Genomic DNA, 25,993 nt, shown 5'->3' with positions numbered 1-25,993 from the left:
AGAATTAATAGAAATATTACAAACTATTTCTAAAAATACTTGATTCTGCATATAATAAAATGTTCATACAAGAAGGGGAGAGGACAATAGCTATAATGATTAATTAATCTTTAACCTATTCCTATTAAAAAATACAAGCTACCAAAGGCGAATTTTAATATTTGAAATATGAGGGATGTTTAATTTGTCTTCCGTTGTTCTGTCCCTGTGTAGTTATTCTTACTGATAAATCTGCTGCCCAGTCATTTCTTAAAGTGGACGTTTCTGTATTCCAGTAAAAAGAATATAAAGCCTTTAGCTTTTAGAAAATGAATCATACAAAACACAAGATTAAAATCCTTAAGCTAATCTTAGAATAGCTTTGGAATATCTGTAATCTGAAGTTGAAAGAAATAGCTTAAAACCATCCCCGGACATATTTGAAGCTTTGATAAAATGGAGAACTATATTAGTTCAGTGTTTATAGAAATCTTTAGCTAAAGACAAAATTTTTTACTTCTTTATATATTAGAATATGCTTTTAATAGTAATGATCAATGCTTTTTTCTAGGCCATTTTTGTTGTTGAAATGCTAAAACACCCCGCCATTTCTAAAAGTGTAGTGGGTGGGTGGTTTTAACACAGATATGAATGCTTGGCAGGTCTTGCCTTCAAAACAGTAAAAATTTTGCGCTAGATAGCCAAAAAATTATATGTTCTTCAATAGTTTTAAATTGGTATAACCCTACCCTTTCTCTTAACTACATATCACTAAATACCCCTTACAATTTATTGCTTTTGTAGGCTTTTACTGTTTTGAAACACAATGCAGTTGTAATAATATGCGGAAGTGAAAAAACACCTGTTTAAAAACGGGGTGGGTTAGGACTCGTGTCAAATTTTGGCTTTATGTTACACAAACAATTTCTAAAGTCATTTTGTCCCATTTATGTCACAGTACTAAATTAGGCTACAAACAGTTGTAATTTAAGTGTTATTTAATGGAATTTAGATTTTTAAAATCCGCCAAAAAGTCAGAAAAGTGTCATCTTCTCAATCTACAATGCCAAATGATTCCATTAAAAGATTTGTTTGAACTTGTTTGGACTGCTAAATTTGCCTACAATGTTAAGTACACTACCATATCATAGTTTTATGCAGTTATTTTATCAAAAAAAGTCTGTAGTTATGATCAGGGAGGGAGGGGAATTTGGGAGGTTTAATACACTAGTCTTCAAAGTTTTATAATAACGTTTTCTTATTCGTTGTATCAACAAACTTGGGGATTTTATTGAATTTTGATTGGTTGGTCCATTTTAAAGTCCAAACATTTCAACCACTGATTGTAACCGTCAAAATTTTATGTATCAAAATTGGGGATGTATTGTACATCAATTTATAGGCCATTGTGTTAAACCTTTAGATCACTAAGTTATGATACTATCGTTGTAAGTGTGAGTTAAAATGTTAGCCACTTTTATCAAATGAAAATAATAGTAATGATATATAATTATTGATAATACTGGGGGGGAAAAGAGTTGTAGATTAATTCTAGCGTCATTAACCTCTTTTGTACTGACTAAAATCCTAGTTTCATGTACTTTTAAGATTTAGAGATTGTACCTGTTATAAAATGTAAATTAGCACCCTTTAGTGTAGGAAGCTAAGTTGGGACTCTCATACAACAATTTTAGAGTATGGGTAGGACAACTGAAATTGGAATTTTGGATTTTGTTTATGCTATGTCAGCCATGGTTACTCTTTTAATCACTCCTACATAGCCGACGAAATTATTGAATTAACCTATTGGCACTTCGATAATATGTTTGTCATGACCAACCATTGGAAGGGTTATCTTCAGGTAGGGAGGGGTCATTCAACTGTAAAGTTTACTAGTTCCTAAACTTTATAAACAGGTTTTCTTATTAGGTGGCTCAAATACTTTAGGTACATTTGTGGAATTTTGATTGATTTGTTCAAAACTGAAGTGTTCAAATTTTAAACCAATAATTTAATTTACAAAAGAGATCATTTTCTTTATTATCACTTTATTATTTATCGTCCATTAACTTATCCCTTAAATTATCTGGTTATTTTTGTTTAGATGAGAAATCTCAAATTGTATGAACTGCCCATACTATACAATTTTTAGGGAAGCTACCCAACTGTATTTTGAACTGGGGGAAAGATTTAATGTGTTATTACAATTGTGGTCACTTTCAACATATAGTAAAACCTAATTATCACACTAGTGTCCCAGCAAACCCACCATTAACCCTGCTCTCAATTTAGCTCCTCAAACTTGGCTACTAAATTGCAGTTTAATATCATAAAAAAAACTTTTAGGGAATTATTGGTCAATATGCTTTCTGCCTTTCTCAAGATCATTTATTTTTAACATAGGGTTTTTATGTACTTTATGATGTTAAATTATAATTTTATTTAGCGGTTTTAAAAGCACATACAAGTCCAGTAAATCCTACTTAGTCAAGTGCCCATAAGCCTTTACATCAGGGGCCTATATAATTCTCAAATAAGCAGATTGAAAATGTTGATTCTAAAGAAGCGAGAAAACAATTTTTGGTATTTTTAAAATTGAAGAAATTCTTTTAAACATACCTAGAAAAAGAATATGATTATTAGAAAAATTATGTTAAAGCTAGCGCAAGGTAACCAAATGAAAATAGACCATAAAGATGCAATATAAAGTTATTTAGAAAATCAATACTTGTTTTGAAATAAATGAAGTTAAAAACGTTTAAAATTAGTCAATAAACAAGGACAATATTTGCAGTTTCTCCAGCATATAAAAAGGAGTCATTTTACATGTATAATAACTTTTTATTCGACAAAAAAATGTACATTCTCAGTTAGTTGAAAATGGTCATTTCATATATGTGTAAATTATAGTTATTTCTCCAGTAGAGTCATGCGATCTATAAAACATCAATAATTTTATCTATTTCACTCAAATTTTAACAATTTTTGTTTGACCTTTTAGGTTTTTCATAAGATATAATTTATATTATATCTTTTTGTGAAATTTTCTTTAAAAGTATTAACAAGTTTTTTTTTGTAGCACCCCTACCAAGGACGTCCAAGCTTTTTTTCTTGTGGAGGGGGGGGGATGAGGGATCTTAAGGGATGAAACAATGGCTAATAAATTTATGTACATACCCAATGATAATAAACAAAATTATTCCATCTTACATTACAATTAATGGTTAAAATGTTTGGATACTCAACTTCATGAACCAACCAATCATAATACAACAAAAGTCCCCAAAGTTTTTGAAAAGTGGTTGTGGGAAAAGTTAACACCCCTTTTCCTCTCCTTCCTTTTGTTCAAGAATCTTGTTTTAGCTGCTCTACTTATAGACACTAATCCACATCCGTTTGTGCATTAAGAGCATAGAAAATGCTCTGTGTTAATGGTAAGTTAGTGCCAAATGATTTTAAACAAATTGAAATCTGGTAGCGCAACTAATACAGACACAGCATATAATTATAATTATATTCAAGCACTGCAACAAGGACTGACAAACATAAAAGTGATTATAAGAATAGCATTAAATTGTGGATCTGGTAAACTAAAGATTCTCTCATTCGTTGAAACAAAATTATTTGGAATGTACATCAATTAGCGTTATTCGTCTTATTCCTTAAGATGACTGGCTATATATATTATATATTTTTTAGAATATTAAAACCACTCAATGTTCTTTATAAAACCTATCCATAAATAATTCCAAAATCTTAAATTTAATTTCAGTCTACAGTCATTTAAAAGTAATTTATATTATCTAAAATTTTAATAATATTACAGTTATTATTAATTTTGAATAGTTCATTTTGAATAATAGAAGATTTTTTCTCGTATGGCTTCGAAACCGAATAATATCCGCTGGATTAAAACCTGTTCTCAGACATACTGAAAAATCATATATAGCAACAGTTTACAGACAATATTTTCCACGAATATTAGAATAAAGATTATAAGATTTCAACCAGTTTTGTTAGCCCAAGGGGCCGAATGCGATGAATAACTACTACAAAATCGAATAAGTAATATTGCTGAAATTACAAAAAATAATAATTTTACTACTTCCAAAACAGCATTTTAAGACAACAGGTATCATTATATCCATAGTAGCGCAGCAATAAAATAATAATAACATTGTTATGTGAAAAGTACAGTAGAGTATGGTTAAGAAAAGTTGGAAGGTAATTTTCAGTATTGCTTCGAAACCGATCAATATCCTTTGGATTAAAACCATTTCTCAATCATACTGAATAATACCAGTTTTGTTAGCCCTGGTCTTCAACCCCTCGGGGCTAACAACACTGGTTTTAACCTCCTAATTTTCTATGCTCAAACGAACAGACATAGTAAAATAGTAGCAGCGCTATTAAAATGGGAGAGGGAGGTGTTATTGTTGAACCATGTCTGAAAAGATGCATAAATTTATTAGTTTCAGACAGGGCTTGGCAGCCGCAGGAAAGCCGCCTACATGTCGCAGTATCATTGATTTAAAGGCTGCTAGATGCTTTTTTTATAACTATGATTCTAAAAGGTTTCAAACGGCAATAAATGGGCCATTTTATTGCGGATGGTATACGGCTGCCGAGCCTTGGTTTTTAGCAAATTATATGTGGAAAAGTGAGCATTGTTGCCCAATTAAACCAATTTAAACACTGCCTAGCAATTGCAGCCGTAAAGGGTTCAGGAAAAATGGCATTACACATGAATGTATGTACAGTATTGATCTAAATGTTATAATGAACACTTCAGATTATATGACAATAGATAAAAGTGAGAGACATTTTATTGACTTGCTAATTTTGAGTATTTTGAACCTATAACTACCAAGTAGTGATATTCTAGTATAATGATTTCAAGATTAAAGTAATAAGTTAATATAATAATAATAACAGCTCTCAGAGTGAAAATTCAAAGCATATTTTTGGTCCATTAATCTATCTCTCTATCCAAAATGTAAGATAGGATTTATAGCGGAGAATATTTAAATTTTAAAGGCCTATAATTAAGGCAAATGTCAATAACAGATTTATGGGACGGATAAGGCGTTATTGGGTGGTTCCTCTTGGAGTTTTTTAGAAGCAGCAAAGTTACTTTACATTTAGGATGTACTTAAACAGAAAATGATTCCCCAATCAGTTATTACTGTTTTAATAGTTTTCTCAATATATAATAGAATTCATAATTCTTTTATTCTACCCATTTTATGGATGTTGTCATCCTTGTGTTAATTTTCACATTAGATCAAGTTTTTTTTTCTCTCCCTTTTTTATGTATCATGTTAATTTTAATTGAGTGTTTATTAGCATTTAGATAACAATTAGCTTCAGATTATCTATGTACTAGCTACTGCGCCCGTAGCATCTAAATGCTAGTGATTCGAAAGAGGAGGACAGTTACGAAAAATGGTCTAAACTTGCCCCTTTATTTAATAGGGTAAGAAATTGCTAAAAAGACTTATCTAATAGAGTCAAAAATCAAAAAAGGTATTCTCAACGATTTTTTAATTTTCTCAAAAATTCAAAACTTGCATAAACTAAAATAATAAATTCAAAGATTGTCATGAAATATTTGTCAATATTGTACATATTGTACAATTTATGTAACTTTTTGGTGATTTTTTTTATATTAGTCAGTCATTTACACAACATGCACTTTGTTCAAAGAGTTTAAACCCCTTATTTGTAACTAAACTATACAAACATTGGAAATGTTTTTTAGTGTCCAAATTCAAGGCTCGATAGTTTGATGGTCACAACAGAGAGATAGATTGGTATGGGGAAGGCAAAAAAGCAAAATTTCAAAGTTATCGATAGATGTAGCTAAATTATTTTTTTTTGTATTTTCTGTGTTTAAATCTTTTTGAAAAAAAAAACTAAACGAGACTACTTAAAAATAACGAGTTGGAGTTATTAACACCCACTCAGTTATTTGCAAGCCTTGCGCAAGAATGTACAATTTCATCTTGTTTATAAAACCTTGATAAGCAAGTTCAGATTTGAATAAAAGTTAAGTTTTTTACATATTATGTAAATGACTTTTCAACCAGATAGTTAGATAGCAAATGTAAATAGATAGATAGACATCACAATAGTAAACGATAAAAATTTATTGAAACGTCTTTTTGAACATTACAATCACAACATGAAAAAAAATATAAAAAGAGGGGGTAATAAAATATTTCATTTTTTAGTTAGGGAGGGGGGGGGGGGGGCACTTAAACAGATTCCTAAACCCTATGTTGACCTAATAACTCCCAGCATGTCCCAACCTTACCATAACCCCCCCCCCTCATTAATTATTACATAATATTTTGCTTTAATTTCCCCAACAATTTAGGGTTTATATTGCCCATAAGAAATTTAAATACTTGGAGGAGTTGAGGGGGGGGGGATGATTAAACAACAAAAGTTAAAGGACATAAAACAGGGGGTAATCATCACTCCTATCCCCCCCCCCCCCCCACCTCGTAATAAAACAAAAAATGGGGGTCGCTCCTCTGATTTCTCTTTAATATCTTGCCCAGCGGGGGGTATGACATCAGGGCACTTCTACGTCCCCCCCCCCCCATAAATCCCTCCCAGTGTTTCATATACACAGAGACAGTAACATAAATACGGTAAAAGTAAAATACTTAATAACGTCCTTTCGTCAGTCTGTACAAAACTATCAAAAGAAATTACTGTAACTTTTTCTTTATTTGTGGATTTTAAAGATGTTTAATGTTTATAATCAATAATATTTTGTTAGCTTTCATTTTTCCTAATGGATATATGTGTTAGTACATATGAAAACTATTTGATTTCTTTATCCCCCCCTCCCTCACCTAGTCCTCATTTTGGGGCCCATATCCCCCCCCCCCTCCTTGGCATGTCCCGCTGAGGTTGAACTTACTCATTTAAATTCATTTCTGATCAGGCTACCCTAAACACACAGCGAGCAGGGAAAGATCTTCTGAAGAAATCACATTTACTAAATATGTAAGTTTTTCTACACTGTATTACAATCTGTTGTTTTATTTTCTTTTAAAAATATTTTCATCTTATTTATGCTTAGCTGCTAATGAACATAATTGTACTTGTTCAACATACCATTTCTTCATAGGAATCCCCATTAAAATTTTTATTTTGCAGTACAAAAGTATAAAAATCAATGAGGCATTTTTAGCAGTGTCTCTCATGTATTGAATAACAGTTTGCACTGATTAAAATGTAGTCTATAAAGACTTTACTCAGGGGAAAAGACACAAGAAAAAGGGTAAAAAAGTACTAGGATGTTTTTTGTATGTCCAGTCTGTAAATTTTATTGCTGTTTTTATATAATTATTGAACAGTCTTTATTACAAGAATTACGTTAATAAGTAGATATAAGTTTATAGTGTTAATTTCTAATACTAGTCTAAGGCTTATTAGTTCTGTAACTTCTTGTCGATAATATAAAAGTAATAAATACTTAAATTAAATGCAAAATAGTCGACACAAACCAACAAAGTATTTGATGGGGCCATTTGATTGAGTTTAACTGGTTAAAATCCATTTATCCATCCTTTTACCCCAGAGACCCAGACTCAAGCTATGATAAATCTTATTCGTGATCTTTGTAATATGTTTTATCCACTTTGAATACCTCTAACAACCCCCCTTTCCTCCCCCCCCCCCACTTTTTCATTTCGTCATTTTCTCCCTTGAAACCAGTAGGGAAGGCTTTTTAGAGCAGGAATGAGTAGCTCTGCACTGCTGTTAAAAAGGGTATTGAATAACGTTTGCCTATTAAATTCTTAATTTATGAAAAACAAGGACAATTGTGCCCATAAGTAGCACAGGTATAATAACCCAACAACATATCCTATTATAGAAAGTAGTAAGGTTTTTTAGTTTGTAGCTTAAGATTTCGATTGAGTTCTCCATTTTTTGGAAGGTTTTAAAAGGTCCCTGGGTAGTTTTAGGCTATTTAATTTTTATATCAAAGTTTGGTTATAGGCTACTTTCCTTACTCCTTCAAACATAGATGATAGGAGCGCAGCCACTAGTTTGATAATAAGATAATAGGAAAGCAGTGTACAGTATAGTATAAGTATAATATTGTTTTGTTCATATACTTTCCATAATTGACTGGAATTGACAATAAATCACTAAATATGAGATTTTCTTCAATTTTCCAGCAAATGACAAACATTTTTAAAAATACTTTAATTTTTAAAGTAAAGAAAGTCAAAGTACTACGTGAAATGCATTTTAAAATCTGACGTAAAATTAATACATCTTGATGAAAGATAGACGTCAAATTCTAGAAAATTTTCGTCTTAAAGTCATCCAAAAAAAAATACACTTAGAATTTAAATTTCTTGATTTTTCAAGAAAAGAAGTTTTTAATTAAAACGTTTCGTCTTTTGTGTTTTAAATAGTTTATGTAAGATTAAAAAAAGAGAAAGAGAGTTAAAGGGAAATATTCAGATAGGGAGAAAGATAGATAAATTCGTTTGGAAGAAGGCCAAATTTATATATTCTTACCAAGGCCTAGAGGGATAGCTAAATAGGAATTTTAATAAAATTTCTATCTTAAATTTAGCTGCTGTTATAATATTAAAATAAATATTAGGTATTATCGATTAATATGTCGAAAATAAGTCATCTAAGACAATTTTTAAATTACAATAAAATCAACTAAGTGAAAAATGGCATGTCGATATCATGCAGCTACAACCACTATCTTTTTTTATGCAATATCGTCGACATAAACCATTAAAACTGCACCTTTTTGACAGGGCTTAATTGTTCAAAAAATATTTGAGGGACAAAAAAATGCATGTCATTGGCCAATCCCTGAATCCCTGCGATATTTTTTTTGTATGTTGACCCCTAGAAACTTCCTTGTGTCGTTATGTGAGATTGTATATTTGTTTATTTGGCAGCACAGCTTACTATATATAATAATCTATGTCCGTCTGTCTGTACGTCAGTTGGTTATGTGAGATTGTATATTTGTTTATTTAGCAGAACAGCTTACTATATATAATTATCTGTGTCCGTCTGTCTGCACGTTAGTAGGTTATGTGAGATTGTATATTTGTTTATTTGGCAGCGTAGCTACTTTGAATAGTTAGCTGTGTCCGTCTGTCTGTACGTCAGTAAGTTATGTGAGATTGTATATTTGTTTATTTAGCAGCGTAGCTACTTTATATAATTAGCTGTGTCCGTCTGTCTGCACGTCAGTAGGTTATGTGAGATTGTATATTTGTTTATTTGGCAGCGTAGCTACTTTATATAATTAGCTGTGTCCGTCTGTCTGCACGTTAGTAGGTTATGTGAGATTGTATATTTGTTTATTTGGCAGCACAGCTTACTATATATAATTATCTGTGTCCGTCTGTCTGTACGTCAGTTGATTAAGTGAGATTGTATTTTTGTTTATTTAGCAGAACAGCTTACTATATATAATTATCTGTGTCCGTCTGTCTGTACGTCAGTTGATTAAGTGAGATTGTATTTTTGTTTATTTAGCAGAACAGCTTACTATATATAATTATCTGTGTCCGTCTGTCTGCACGTCCAAGATTTTCGACTTCCAATTTGTCCATAGTAGATTCTTATTTTGTGATTAAATCAATTATAGCTACGCTATTTATTGATGTTGCCATACTTGTTTTAATTGGGTAGCTACATGGAAACAATGAATACTTAATTATAGACAACAGAAAAGGACAATTATCAGCGCAGGAATAGCAAGCTAACAAAAAAAGAACAGTCAAGTAAAGTACATTAGAAACCGCTTTTAAAGTTTTAAAATCTGTTTATAAACAAGGGAGATAGATTCCATTTTTTTTAGCTAATTAAACATTGTGACGTACGGCCATACCCTAGTTATACATTAGCTGCGATACTCGAAAAGTACTTTTAGACAAAAAATAAATTTATAAAATGTTTTTACTTTAAAAATGTTATTTTAGACAACATTAACATTAAGATGTGACGATTTTTTGATAATATCTTTTAAGAGTAATTTGTTTCATCACTTCAATAGACTTACGTCCATTGTCCTATCTCTGTATATCACTGTGGTATAGTAAGTGCTATTTGTGATAAAAATCTCTGCCATTATACACACAGAATTAAACTACTCTAGCTTCGTCCAGGGATTTTAGGCATATAAATTACTAGTAGATGCATCATTATAAATTGCTTAACCCCCAAAGGTGGTGGAAGTTCAGGAAAATAGCCTAAAATCACCCAAAGACAAATATAAAGAATCACCCCAAAAGTACAACCTATTCAGATTAGCAATTTCAGAGATCTTTAGCTACAGAAATAAAACTTACTACTTTATTTATATTGTCCCCGTTATTTATTGACAAAATCTACCATAGTTACAATTTATTATGACCAAGCCATTATCCATAGCTTCTCTGAAAATTTTGCAGTTTATTGCTATAGAAATGCAGACAGACAGAAGCACAAAAAAACCCCAGAAAAAATACTGTTTTAAAGCGTAGCATCACTATATACATTGTCCTCTACACAGTAATTTTTTGGGGCAATTTACCAGTTACTACAGGGAGAATTAGAGGGTTGGTGAATTTTTCTTCCATTGTCCACCTCATCCTACATTATTTTCTAAAGAAATTACAACATAAGGGGAGATTAATTTATCATCTTGTTAAAATATTTATTAATTAATTGTCCCCCCCAATAAATATCTTATATATAACTCATATTGAGTCTTCCCTGTCATACTTTTAGCTCTTATTATGTCAACATACGACTGTAGTCATAATCTAAGAACAGAACTAAGTGGTCAAAATGTTTGCACACATATCCAACAAAATAGGTCGTATAATGACTTAATATCATATCACCCACAGCAACTTTCGATTAACTAGCATTTAGTCGACATATACAATTGAAATAATATGTCAATTTAATTCTTCTTAGTCTGACAGGGATCTTATTAGGGGAAAGTAAAATTAAATTCTCTTAAGTTGTTTAGTATTTTATCTGAAATTGTGAAATAAAACATGATAAAATCTGTAATATTGTGTGCCCTAACATCCACATAGTATTTCATATTTGCAAATAGGCACAATAGCAATTCGGTTTTTTTGATAGCGTGATACATCTGCTAAAGTGAAGTCCCATCCCAAATATATGATTTCATGGAGTACTGCAAGGCTCTGTATTGGCTCTGATGATTATACACTAAAATCTGTAATATAGGGAACAAATGAGGATAGCAGCAGAAGGCATATGAAGATAGGTAAATTAACCAAACATTAAAACATTTTGTATTATATCTTATCTTTTTTTTATTGCAGTTTTCAAATCAACATAATGTCATTAGATTAACGTCATTTTGTCAGCCACGACAACTTTAATTAGATTTTAAGACAGTTATCGCCCCTTTTTTTCGGAGAGGGAAATAGTCTCAAAAGTTTTATAATAACGTTTTCTTAATCGTTGGCTTAATTAACTTTGGGGATTTTTATTAAATTTGATTAGTTAATTCACTAGGTCTAATGTTTAAACGTTTTAACCACTTATTGTTATCTACTGAAGGGGTAATTTTGTGTATCATCATTAGGGGAAGTATATCATTGAATTATTCCTTCAGACCCTTGTCATTTCAAACATTACCTATCCCATTATCCATGAGGAATTGTAATAAGTCTAGAATTGATGCACAGCCTCCCCCCAATTCCTGGTATTTAATTTTATTATTCCAGGCAATTCTCATTCTTTTACATACTTGCACAGGTAAAGATATAAAGATGTTGCACTACAATTCTTAAAATTGAAATATCCTTCAATCAAAGTTCAATCTTATTATATAAAGCTGTACGTTTTTTTTCAGCAAAGATCTCTCAAACTACTGAACAATTTATATTTCTATTTTAGGGTAGCCTAATATAAATCCCAAGATGTTTTTTTTAAGGTTGATTTATTTTTTAATTAGCGTCTCATGATGGATTTAGGCTATTTTACATTCTCACCCTATAAGCTTTCTCCAAATAACTACAAGATTCTTATAGCTTAATAACAGATAAATTCCCTTATTTCCCTATCCCAATATCGCTGGCAATTATTGTGTAGATATGTCAGGGAGGGAGGGAGGAAAGGGGTATTTATTACACTAGTCCCCAAAGTCTTATAATAACGTTTCTTATTCGTTGGCTAAAAAACCTTTGGACTTTTATTGTATTTGATTGGTTGGTTCATTAAGTTGAGTGTTTAAACGTTTCAGCCCCTAATAGTAATCTACAGGAGGGGGAATTTAATGTATTATCATTGGGGATGTACATGTTTTTATTGGCCATTGCCTTATCCCTTTAGATCCCTGGTGTAGATATGTAGTAGGCAAAGTAGTAAAAAGGTGCCTGTAAAATTTTACCACATTTTCTTCCTTCAAACCAAATCAATTTGTTAGATAAGGACTAGAGTGGCCAAGGGCGCATTTACTTTTTTTAATGGGGGTGGGGATTAATTTCTCCCCCCTCCCCCTAGCCCCATATCTTATCCCCTAATATATAAAGTAGTAAGGCTTTTTTGTTGTTCATTAATTTCTTGCTAACCACTGAACCGATTAAGTTTTCCATTTTAAGGATGTTATCACATAGGTCCTTGGATAGTAATAACCAATTTTGTTATGAAGACTATTACAACCAAACTTTATAGTAAGGGGGGGGGGGAGTATCAACCTCCCCTAAAACCCTACTAGCTACTCCCTTGGCCAGACCTATTATAGTTTATGTTAATTCCTTTGTATCGAATGTTGTATAAAATAATCATTAGTTAAAACCATTTAAAGAATGTAAAAAAAAGAAATGCCCCAACTAATGATTTTATCTTGGTCCTTATAAACTAATAACAAGACTTGTACATCAAAAACCATGTACTTTTGTAATTGAAATGATTGTACTTCAAAAGTCTGTATGTAATTGTATGCAGCGTGCACAGGGTTTCGCCAGTGGTGTGTAAAAAGAGTATAGACCCCAAAATACCTTCCTTCCGTTATTAAAAAAGAATGCTATCCAAAATAGGTTTGTATATAGTACAAAACTTACAAATAAGAATTTTCAACTGTAATCTTTTATTAGCCACTGTTAACTATTTTTTTTCTTTTTCTCGCTCATTAAATTTTCTTTAAACTTACCTAAAGATAAAATTTTAATTAGTAATACTCGTGTAATTGGTTTTATTATATTCAAATGGTTATTCTTGAAATGAATTTTCCAAAAAATAAGGATATTAATATACATTACAAGCGAAAATATAGAAAATGACATTTAGATAAAACATGTATGTATGACTTATAGGCTAGTTTTGGGTTACTTTTAATATTCATGAATGCATGACCACATCAGTTATGTAGGTATATATGTGCTAAATAAGAAAGTAAAAATATGAACAAGGATGCCTTAATTAAAATCTAGAAACAAAAAAAATTTACTTAATAGAATGGTGACTTATGATAAACAAAATTTGGCTTTCTGTTGATTTAAACTTTTAATGAAAAAATATTTGATAATGCTAATTTGAACTAATTAATCAATATTTAATAAAAGTACCCAAAGTTATTATGCCAACTAATATAAGAACTTGCTTATAAAAGTTTGGGTACCAGTATACCCTACAGTCAAATGTTCTTCCTTAATGCTACTTTAATTGATCAACCTTCATGTACAAGTTCTTATGGCCTAAAATGTCTATCGTCATGCTTACAATGAAATCTAGAACAACTGCGATCAAAAATTCAAATGAAATGTATTACACCTTACTTTTTGCTATGCATCAGGGGTTGAAGGAGGGGTAAATTAGCACTGGGATGCCTTTGCAAGAATGTACTATTTATAAAAGATTTGTGAAGCTACTCTATAATTGACTGTAGCTTCCTAGTTATAAACTAATTTAGAAAATATTATAACATCACTACTAACAATTTCAGTATCTTTACAACGGGAATGTTTTTTTTTATTAACATTAACAAAAGATACTTAAATAATATAATTATCTATTTACCCGTCCATTTTGCTCAGACATTACTCCTTAAAAATATTCATGTCTTAGAATTGATTTCAATTCTATAAGGAGAGTTATGAATATGAAATGAACAGCAGAAAATAAAAGCAATTTTAATAGTGCAGCCGAGCTACATTATTAACTAGCGGATGTGCCACTAGCATCTTGGAGAAGGAGTCGAGTAAAATAGCCCAAAAATCATCCTGGGTCCTAAGTGAAGTTACCATATTATTAATAAGCCCTTCTGTTCAGTGATCAGCGAAATGTTAACTAACATAAAAATACTACTGTACATAATATATAGAATGTCACTATTATTTAGTTAGTCTTATGTTGATATAACAACAGCTAAAATCTTGACAGGGATAAAAATGAATAGATTGACAGAATGAAGACAAAAAAGTATTAAATAACAATTGTTACTCTGTAACTTATCCTAAAATGCATCACAAACTGACCTTCCACTTTAATTTAGAACACACTGTAAAAAGTTTTTTAATTTTTCAACGGATTGTTTGGTCAAAAATTTGGTGATTTTATATTTTTTTTCGTTACTATTTAGAGGAATATTTTTAAGTATAATATAATACTTTTTAAACTAAGATTAGACATGGCAAAATAATAAAATTTATTCAGTTTGTGATTAATTTTCTAGTTTGTCTTTTTTTAGGTGTCTGTCCACTGAGAGCCTTGAAAATTTTCGTCTTCGAAACATGGACAGTTATTCAAAAAATTTATTAGCTTTAAAATATAGGTTTGGTTTCTAAAAGTAAAACTTACTTTAAATGGGGAAATTGTATCCACAAGTAGCGAATTTATATCAAAAAAATCAATGAAAATAGCCGAAAACTTGTCCCTAGTTCTGGTTAGTAACTATATGGTTTAAAATTGAGTGTCGAGATAAATGTAAAGATTTAAAATAGTTCAGGGAGGGTACGGTCAATGGCGCTTATATTAATATGCACCCTTTCCTTCCTACCAATGATTATTAAAGACTCAGGGTATTGTGATTAGGGATGGGGGGGGGGGGGGAGATTGATATATCATCCATTGTCTAGTTCCTGGATCCCTGATAGAAAAGATTTAGAGTATAGAGCCTCTTTTTTCTAACTCATTACAACAACATAGATACCATCGGGGTATCAAGGTTTTTAAATACAGTATAGCATAAGATGCTCTGTTTAATAGGGCAGCTAACATATAATTAGGTTATGTTCGAAGTACGTCAGTTTGACGGTCGCAGGGATACTGAAAGATAAGACTTGGGTGTTATATATATTGATTTATTGACAAAATTATTTAAAATAGAAAAATAGATAGAATCATTATTACGAGAAACAATTAAATACACATATGCCTCTATTATCTATGTAGTCTACCCTTTTACAATATAAAACCTAAATTGTTTATAGATGAATATTGTTACCTTGTTATTGCTGCGCAACTAAGGATTAATCTTTCCTTGTATTATATAAAAGACTTCTATGGGGTTTAGCAATTTGTAAAACTTAAAATGTCTAAGAATAAAACCTAAATATAAAACCTTGAAATAAAGATACTTTCAGTCAACCTTAACTTAGATAATTTTGGGTGTCAAAGAAATTTGTTTTGGGGGAAAAAATATAAATTTTTATCAGATTAAAAAACACAATTTTTTATTTAACAGAAAAAATTATTTCTTTACCGAAAAAAATATGTAACTTTAAAACACCCAGCTTTACTTGTGGTATGGAATGAATTACTTTTAGTAATTTGTATAATATGTATGTCCAGTCGGATTTTTAATAACTTTTCTAAAACAGATTATAAATATAATGGAAGGAAATAAAAATAGTCAGAGGGTCTTTTTGGCTGGTATTGTCATTAAATCACTTAATAAGATATTTTGTTTGGCAGGTGATGTAATTTGAAATATTAAAATAAGTTTATGAACAATTTTTGTAAGTATCTTAGTTTTAGAGAAGCTTATAAAATGCATTAAAAATGCTTTTTAATCAAAACTAAAAAAAACTGTTACTAAGCTTTTTTAATTTGCCTTTTCTCATGAAAATTGCCCTAGCCCACTGATTACAATTCTTAAATCAATTCCAAACCAATATTTTGTTGTAGATTATTAGTAGCGAAGCTACTCTATAATTGTAAATGTCCGTCCGTCTGTCTACCTTTCTATCTTTCTGTGAGCTATGTTAAAGCTTTTGATAAATAATGTCTAAACATTTGTTTTTAAGATAATATTTTTCATGAGCATCTATTTTATGAAACACTTTGTCCTTTCTTTTATATGCGCTCTTCCTGTTATATTTATGAGCTTTGCTACCTGTGGATGTTGTTATCCTTGTAGATGATTAAAAATCAGTTAATTCATCAAGATTGCTTTCATTTATCTAATTATCCAAACAAAAGAATCATTTTTAAAGTAATATATTTTTTCCACAAACTTTTGATTGTTTTCAAACAAGTATAATGATGTTTCTAAATGGCGAAACAAAAACCGAACGAAAATTTGTTTACCTTTACCCCGAAGGTTTATCTCGTAATAAGCAAAACATATACTAAGTATTAATTGAATAGAAGCTACACTTTTAATCTTTAAAGTACAAATTTAACTTTCTCAAAAAAACGAAAATTTATGCCCTTGAGCATTTTTTGTGATAGAAATTTAAATGTGGTTTTTGAAGAAAGCTCAGAAAATGGTCAAATACAATATTTTAATAAATTTCAAAATAACAAGTATGGCAACATTCTAAAAGCAAAGCTTATGAATCAAAGGAAATAAACCTGTAAGAACTCAAGTTAAAATTGTTGAAAATCTTTGCTTTTAATAATCTAAACAGAAATCCGCAAAATCTAAATCGATGCAATAATATTTGATTACTTTTCAATCAGACAGAAATAAAAACGGCATAAAATATTCAGCTCACAATTTATAAGAGGCCTTGATCTGTGGTCCATTATGCCCACTACCCAACCTTTTTAGGCCCATTTACTGTCCATATAACCCTTTTTCATGGGCCTGTTATTTTTTAACCCCCCCCCCCCCCTATTTTCCTACCACGTAACGGGGGGGGGGGGGGGGTGATTATTGCCTTTCCCAGGGAGGGAAGTGGGATATTTGATTGTAAACTTTACTGGTACTCAAAGTTTTAAATCTATGTCATCCTATTTGTTGGCTCAAAAAGTTTGGAAACTTTCATTGAATATTGATTTGTTGTTCAAGAAGTAATTTTATTTATCATCATTCGGGATGTACATAAATTCATCATATAAAGTCTTATCCCTTGAGATCCCTGTATCTAACCCCTTTTGTTAATGTAGGCCCAATCTTTCTAATTCGTGTGTTCTTTTGGCCCTCTCTCTATACTTGATCGTTGGCAAATTAGATGTTTTAAAATAGATTAACAAACCCTTAGTATCATAATTGTTTTAAATATAATCTAATCACAAGAAACTTATAAGGTTGAACCCTAGTTACTAAAGTAACAGGATGTTTGACTGTCTGTATGTATGTCAGCTAAAACTCGTAAACGACTGGACCAAAGGTTTTATAAGAAAAGTTTCTCATTTGATGGTTTTATAGGTACTTTTCTTTTTCTTTATTGATTACTATAACAGTTGGCTATTGTTTGATTTTAGAAAGTAGTTTCTGTGGTATCAGTTTTAAAAGTTCATCTGAATAATTTCCCAGAGATTAATACTCGAAACCTCTATCGTCAATTGTTGGCAAGATATTGGCTACTGCATAATTATCCAGTTTATAATGAGTCCAATCAGTCCGCAGCAAAAAGAGTCGCAGCATATACATAATCATAGCCGCAGGCGCGGCTAACTCTGCGCAAAATTTAGCGGCTAAATTACATTCTCATGCCTCTGTGAAAATGATATTTGATTGAAAATGAATAATATCCAAAATATCAATTTTCCACGTGAAACTTATGTGGTATCATTTATCAACAAGGCAAAATTACTTATAATGAAAATAAGACCGCCTTTGACCAGGTCGGAAGTGGACATTGGGCTATCATTGCACAAGTTCCTAAAGATTTATCATAATGTTTTCTTATTCGTTGGCTAACCAACTTTAGTGACTTTTACTGAATTTCGATTAGTTGCTTTATTAGGTTGAGTGTCTTAACGTTTCAATTACTAATTGTAATCTACAAAATGGATAATTTTGTTTATGTATATCAATTTTTCGGCCATTGTATTATCTTTTTAAATCCCTGGCCATTAACACTACAATTCACTATTCTATGGCTGACACAAATCATTGTGCGTCGATAAAAAGTCAACAACGATCACTTAGTCGATATAAATCTATGGAAATGCATATCGTTTGGGTTAAAAAACATTTCTTTGGTAACTTTTTTTTAACAAAAATAAAATAGGTTTTTATAACCAACGTTTTTTTGCGTTATTAAAATTAAACTACCCCTACATTTTTGTTTAGAGATCACCTAAAATACAAAAGAACCAGCCCGTTCCTTTGGTGTCATAAAAAATGCCCCGTTTTTACCCCTAAATATGGTCTGTTACTTTTTTACTGGCTTTTATCAGTATACACTTTTAGAATTTTACAACCCCTGGTTGCTCGTAGGGAAAATGGTTTGCTGGTACATTTTTTTTCATAGAAAAATTTATAGATAAAAAACACCTTTAAAAACTTCTTAATTTTTCAATGCAAAGGACATTAGAAAGAACGTAAAAAATCGCACAAGCAAAGATTTTTAGAATGCAATAATTACTCAAAAGTATTTGATTGTCATGTGTACTTTTGTAAGAATTTAAATGCTATCAAATACATTAAAATAATACCTAAATAATACAACAACAAAAATGAAACATACTGTACAAGCCTTAAAAATAAGCATAGTTCCTTTTTGCATGTTGTCTGCTGAAGAAAATGGCGAAATTACAGCCAATCTCTTTTCCCTCGCACTAATTGCTTTTGATGGGCAAAGGTTGATATTAGAAAATATTATCAAAATTTGCTTGCTACCTTTTTTTGGTAGCAAAAAATGGGGGTAAATAAAAGGGTAATTTTGATATTAAATTATGACATACAAAATTTAACATTTATTTTCTCTTAATTTAAAAAGTTATTCTTTGAACTTTTTAAGATTTACATTTCTGAAACACCCAAAATTTGAATTTTAAAACCTTCCTATAATGTCTAGCTTTACTGTTCAATCGCCACGGAATTTTTCCTAGTTTTAAAAAAGTTTTGAAAGTGTACTATTTAATATTAAACCAAAGAAACGTTAATTTTAAGATATAAAACATACTTTTGAATTATTTCTTAAACAAGAGTTACCTATTGTTTACAGACTAATTTAGGGGATTTATTTCTAATTGTTTTTAAAAATGTACAAAATTTGTAACTATTCCATGGCAACTTATTGTAGACATGAAATGATAAAGCAAGCTATGTTTTTGACCAAAATAGGTTCCACACAAGTTATCCCGGGGCATAATACACTCCACACACAACAACAGGGAATATGGGGGAAAGGTAGGTGACTTGGTACGACAAACGGACGTACAAAAGAACTTAGAAAGCATTAAAAGTGTAAAATATAGGTAAGTGTGAAGAAATTGTTTAGTCAAATTGACGTTATGAAAAATCCACGAAATTTTTCTATAGTAATCTACCCTGCATTCCTGAGACACAACAGATCCAACAAGAAATAGATTTAGTTTTCAAAGGTGGTCAATCCTAAATAATAAAAATCAGGGACAAGACAATGGATGATGAATTAATCCTGCCCCAAATTCTTATGTTTAAAATTTTACCTTTAACAAATGGTGTATTTGGGGAAGGAAATGGATGTAAACTAATTAATCTTTCATTGCCCCTTTCCTCCCTGCGTCAATCCAAAACAATATAACATACTTTTCAGAGTTTGAAAAGAGCTAAAAAAAAGTTGTAGCCTGCGGATTTTTACAGTTTTGCTAATTTTAAAAACTTGACAAGTGCTTCTTACTTACTTTAAATTGAAAATAAACATATTAATAGAAAAAAGTTTAAAGGTATATAATTAGGACTTGATAAAAAGAAGAATATTTTTTCATAAATTTTTATCTGTACTGTTATATTATTTATCAAACTACTTTTGCAAAAATTTTGACCAGAATATTTTGCAACCTCTACCCTATGCAACCCTTTCCCAAATTGAAAATTTTAACCCCAAGAATTCCTCCCCCAATTGTAAATTTCCCTAAAAGGTTTAGCGTATAGTTTGGAACCATTATCGTATCATGTTTTTTACCAAAATACATTTGAACCACCGCCACTTTTTTTACCAATAAATGCAAATTTTTATTGGTTTTAAACAGAGGTAGGGAAGGAGAGAACAATGAAGGATTAAAAGATCTACAACACTTTCTTTCACCTCAGGCAGGATAACTCTAGGAAAATTTTAGATTTATTGACTATACCTATAAAAACAAGGATTTAATGAAGACGAAAAATGGCGTGTCAATTATGACCACTTTTGCTAACATGGATATTTATCGGGGTTAGACCATTTATATTTTTAAAATCTCACTTTTTCGCATATCTAAAAGCACCACTAAACTAAGTTGTTGAAAAGTTTCTTGTAAAAATAAAGAAAATAGAGGGAAAAACAATAAAAATTTGTGGGTTTTTGGTTGGTCAAAATGCGACATTTTAGCAAATCATGTTTTATACACATTTTAGTTCTGGTGGATTTACACAGGCACAAGGCTGACAACATCCATAAGTAAGGTAAAATCATTTATGGACAAACGGACAATACAAGTTATAGGGGAGATGTTAAGTAATAAATAAAGGAAGAAAGAAATATAGAAAAAAGTACAATAAGAAATGGGACATCTTCATAAAAATAATCAGCAGTTTATCTTAAGTAGCAGCTGAGAAAATCACATTTCCACCAGAGGACAAATAAAGTGAATAATAGGATAGTTTTGCTTTTTTCGTTGGTCTTTGGTCTTTATCAACATTTCATTTTTCAACCGAGAAAACTTTCGAATATTAAAAGAAAATTGGGCGACAGTAACTATGATAAATTTAATCATATCATGAATTTCATCCACTGAAAGAACTCTTTTTTTATTTGATTTCCCTAGAAGTGACCTCCCTGCGCTGTATTTAAATCAGAATTAAACTTTATTGTTCATTGTAATACAAAGATCAAAATTCAGGCAAATTTTGACAATGTTCTTTTTAGGGCTATTGTTCTTACTTTTTTTTGTTTTCTATGAAAAAAGTAAGATTTTATTTTGACTAGGATTAATCCTATTACAAAGTCTTTCATATTAAAAAGCATTTTTTACAGCTATTTAATTGGATAAGACAATGATCGATAAATTGATGTACCTCCCCAATGATAAATAAACATAATCACCCCTTCTGTGGATTAAAATTAGTGGTTGAAAAGTTTGGTCTCTCAATTTCAATCAATTGAGCCACTGAGTATATGTTTATAAAACTTTGGGTACCAGTGTAATTTACAATCCTCCCTAACACTGAAAAACATAAAAATTTAAGGGAAACATATTTTTGTCGTCTGATGTCCTATTCCTGTGAGTGTCTACACTGCACATATGACCGTACTTGTCACTTTGATTTCCGCCATGGAAAAGAAATTAACTTAAAACTCCACGCGTAATTGGGTAAGTAGATTTACTTTAAAAACCAAAATGATAAAAGTTTTTGAAAGTTTAGAATATTTTAACACTATGTGATTTTAACTTTTCATTGTGAAAAGATCCAATGATTTAAAACCCCCCCAAATTGACGATTCCTTATTGCCTGGTGAAAACTGAAGCAAATGTGACATCTAGAGGAAAGTTAAAGTTGCCAAAGGGTAGAAATAACGGAAATAAGCAGAAACTTTACAAATCATCGTCCTGGATTTTACTTCAATTTTGAACCTAGAATCAAAGAGAGGAGGGACATACAATGTTTAACTCTTCAATTAGAAAATTGACTTAATCTCCTTTAAATTACTAATTTATTCTTCAAAAATTGCATAAAAATCCACGAATCAATAGTGTGCAAAAATGTTCTAAATTAAGTTTGTCTGACTCTCACGCTGCTAGAGCTAGGCTGTTGTCAACAAATTTTCATTACACCACCACACCACACGAGTAAATATTATTAATTATCTTTTTAAAGTAAAATTTTTAAATTATTAATAAGTGATTTTCAAAAACTAAATTTAAAGCAAATCTTACCAAAGAAATGTAAAAAAAAATTAGTTTAAAAATTCTAAAATTAGGCGTAAATTTCAAATTCTCTTTATAGACAATTGTTTCGTCTTTCTTCAAATATAAAATAAGGAGACAATATAATAAAATTCTAATTTATAGCTTTATATCGCATTTCTTTATGTTCAAATCTTTGTAAATAGTTAGGATAAGAAAAAAAGTGGACATACTCCAAATGGATTAAATTTATAGGCAGAGGGCAGAAAAATAGCCTAAAACCATCCCCCATTCGGGCCTACGCGAAGATTCCCTAAAATTGTGAACACATTCAGTTTAGTGAATAAATCCTTCCTACTTAAAATAATAGAATTTTGAAAGAGATTATATCATAAAATAAAAATTCAAACACTCCCCCTAAAAAATGTAAATTATAAATGTGGCATAACTTTCTAACAATATGGAATTTTGAAACCTCGTTATTTTAATGAGTTAACGGAAGGGAAAACGTTGCTTGTTTATTATGGGCAAGAGGGGAGAAATGATAATTTCACCTCCAAAATAACTCGGGAAGGTAAAAAAGGGGTGAAACTAAAGTTTGTTTCTTTTTTTTCTTTCCATAAAGACTGTAGGTATTATTGAGAGAAAAAAGATAAAAATCTGTATTGTTAAAAAATAAATAGAGATGTCTAGGCTTTCAATCTTTATCTACATTTTACGTTCTCATTCCATCACGTCCGTTTTCTCATTTTTCTCCCCTTTTCTTCTCAAATTTATCTATTTTTCTCCCCGTTACTTCACTAATTATTTTTTTTCTTCTCCTGTTATTGCTTTAACTGCAGTTTACATTTTACAAAAAAACTCATTAACCTTGTATTTAAACAAATCTATTAACTAGAAAAGCCTAGAAAAAAATACAGGGACAAATTTGTTTATAAGTAGCGCAGCAATACCAAGCTAAAACAATTTAACTATAGGTACTAAAGTTAACCTAATTTTGTTGATTTTAATAAATTAAATTTAGTTAAATTAGTTGTCAGTTTTAAAAACTATTAAATTAAACGAAGATGACTTTATCTGATTCATTTTGCTATCTGAGGTTTAAGTTCGGGTTGTTGGTCATTGGGACGAACAGCCATACTTGAATATAGAGAAGCTGCGCTACTTTAAAAAAAAGATGTGTAGCTAGACCAAAATATAATTTATGACTAGCGGCATCTGTTAGAGTTAATTAAGACAAGGATTTCTTACTATTCTAAATATTAATTAAGGCCTTAGAGGATTCTCTTGCATTAAATACTTAATCAGCTTGAGTTAGACTTTAAAAAAAATTAGTTTTTAAAGAATTAAAAAAAGCTTTTTTCAATGAGCATATAATAGATTTATTGAGATTTTTTTAGCAAAATAAATAAATTTATCATCTTAATGATTTTAAGTAGAGCGGGTAATAATGGAATAAATGTAATTTAACTTAATTAGTTATATATGTATTTAAATATTAAAAAAAAACAATATAAATATAAATTAGGAAAAAGGCATATGCAGCGTTCCACTGATAAAAACAATTTGCAGATTTATACATTCAGCTGAATTTTAAAGTTATATTATTACTATTTCACTACGGCTGACGCGCTTCTGCCGAGCCCTGCTTATTTCTATGTTATTTGTTGACTCAAGTCTTTAAAGTTTTAAAATAACGTTTTCTTTTCTTATTCGTTGGCTTTACAACTTTGGGGACTTTAATTAATTATCTATTGGTTGCTTCGGTTGACTGTCCTAACGATTCAACCACTGATTATAATCAACATAAGGGGTATTTTTGAGCATCATCATTAAAGATGTACAACAATTTATCGGCCATTGTCTTATCCCCTACGTTTCCAAGAAATATATTAAAATATTAATTTAAAGCAGTGCCTACCTTAATTCACTTATGGTGAAATATTTTTCATAATTCTAAACCACTAAATAAGAATAAATATATCAAATCTCGTCTGCTAATATCATTCCATGTGGTTTTCACATATTTTTTAAAAAAAAATTCTCACATGTGCTAAATTTTATATTTTCTATGTATTATTTATTCAAATTGTCACTTATTTAATCACTTTTTTATTATATAATTTTTTATAAATCTTTGAATTTTCACTTTTTGTCAAATTTTCTGTTATATAAAATCACTTATTTTATATCATTTTTCAGTCCCAGCCATTTACTTACATGATTAATGTATAAACAGTATATTTTTTTATAAGAAATTTAAGTTTTTTGAGTCACTGGTTGTTTATAGAGAATTTTATTAGAGAAAATTTTTGATAAAGGCTCCGCGCATTAGCAAAGACTCTTAAAAACTAACTAAACCCACGATATCAAGGCGCGTTGGGTCAAATCTCTAGAGCCGTAGTGTGTGTGTATGTATTACACACGCACACCTGCACAGGTGGGCAGAATGCGCTTGAGCGCGGCGTGCCAGGCCAAGCAGGCGCGACAGGACGAAAACGGAAAGGCAAGGAAGTAAGACTTAGCAAGCCCCCGGTTAGATAGAATTCAAAACACAGGCAAAAGCAAATATATACATCTCTACGAACTGAAAACTTCATATACATATACTCTGTCTTATTTTTGTAGACTTAACCAAAAAAAAGACCGACTCAAAATAGGAGTTTATGTAGATGAGACGCGTAAAGAATAGTTAAACCGCCCCTAATAGTAAAATGTTTAAAAAAACTCATTAGAATACTGAAAATTAAGGGCGCAAGTGGCTGGAAACAAAAAAATGGTCTTCCTATTTTCATTATCTTGATAACACATCTTTAAAAGGTTTTTAAAGACCATGTTTTAAAACTTTTTTGGGACAATTAGAACGATAGATTAAAATGGAGCCGAAAAAGTCTTTAATAAAAGTTTAGATTTAGAAACTAATGTATTTTATTTCATTAATGAATAGCCTAAAACATACATTATGAGAGATTGTAAAAGATACCTGTTAAAAATGGGTACTTCTATTCTATTCTTTAAATTATCTTTAAAGTAGTAAGGTTTTTGTGCCTGTACCTTAAGATTTCAATAACTACTGAACAAATTGTGTTCTCTATTGTCTTAAAAATTCTTATAGGACCCTAGTTGGTTTTAGGCTATATTATTCTTAAATCTAAGTTTGGTTTTAGGCTATTATCCTACTTTCCTTACTCCATCGAATACATAGCTATTAGATGCTATGAGCGTAGCCGATTGTGTAAAATAAAGGAATAGAACAATAGAAGATAATTAAATCTTCCTCACAATTCTTTAAAATTTATTTTATTTCTGTAAATCTTCAAACTATTTGTGCAAAAAATCAGTTCAATTTTCTAAAATTAATGGAATCAAAACGTTTCTAAAAATGGACTCTACACGTTAGAATAATTTTAATGGATTTATAGAGACGTACTTACAGACTATGTAAGCTGTATAGTGTAGATGCGCTCAACCAACAAAATGGACTCAAAACTTTTGTGTATTTTTGATGATGTTGTTTTGCGGGCAATTAAATGAGTTTTATCGTTTCCCGGAAACTTGGACTTTTTAACAACCGGTGAGCCAGATAGAAGCATTGCATCGAGGATTATTTACTTACGGTATGGAAAATTGGTTCTTCTCCTCAAAGTGTCTGTCTGTCTACGGATGCCATAACTATGAGAAGCTACTTGGTATCCAAACGAAAAACTCTCCTCTCTTAATTTAACATTTTTTAGAAAATAATGGGACGATGAAAAGGTTCCCGTGCTCAACAAGGCAC

At 30.5% G+C, this 25,993-nt stretch overlaps 1 protein-coding gene across 3 annotated transcripts in view; it reads right to left on the bottom strand.

Annotated features, from left to right (window-relative positions):
• The window catches only part of LOC145319454 (uncharacterized), a 453,173-nt gene that overhangs the window by 116,130 nt on the left and 311,050 nt on the right, over window positions 1-25,993 (bottom strand). Inside the window, exon 1 of one of the 3 annotated variants that reach the window (XM_080161608.1) lies at window positions 24,137-24,572. The exons of the other annotated variants lie outside the window; for them this stretch is intronic. The gene's annotated coding sequence lies outside the window, so the exon portion shown is untranslated. Of the gene's footprint in view, window positions 1-24,136; window positions 24,573-25,993 lie in introns of those variants that run through there. 3 annotated transcript variants of the gene reach the window in all.

This window comes from Acartia tonsa, chromosome 1, assembly GCF_053477335.1.
Source record: "Acartia tonsa isolate MP-2025a chromosome 1, ASM5347733v1, whole genome shotgun sequence".
NCBI classification, from domain to species: Eukaryota; Metazoa; Arthropoda; class Copepoda; order Calanoida; family Acartiidae; genus Acartia; species Acartia tonsa.
The sequence above is the reverse complement of the archived record's forward strand: the minus strand, read 5'-3'. Positions and strand labels throughout refer to the sequence as shown.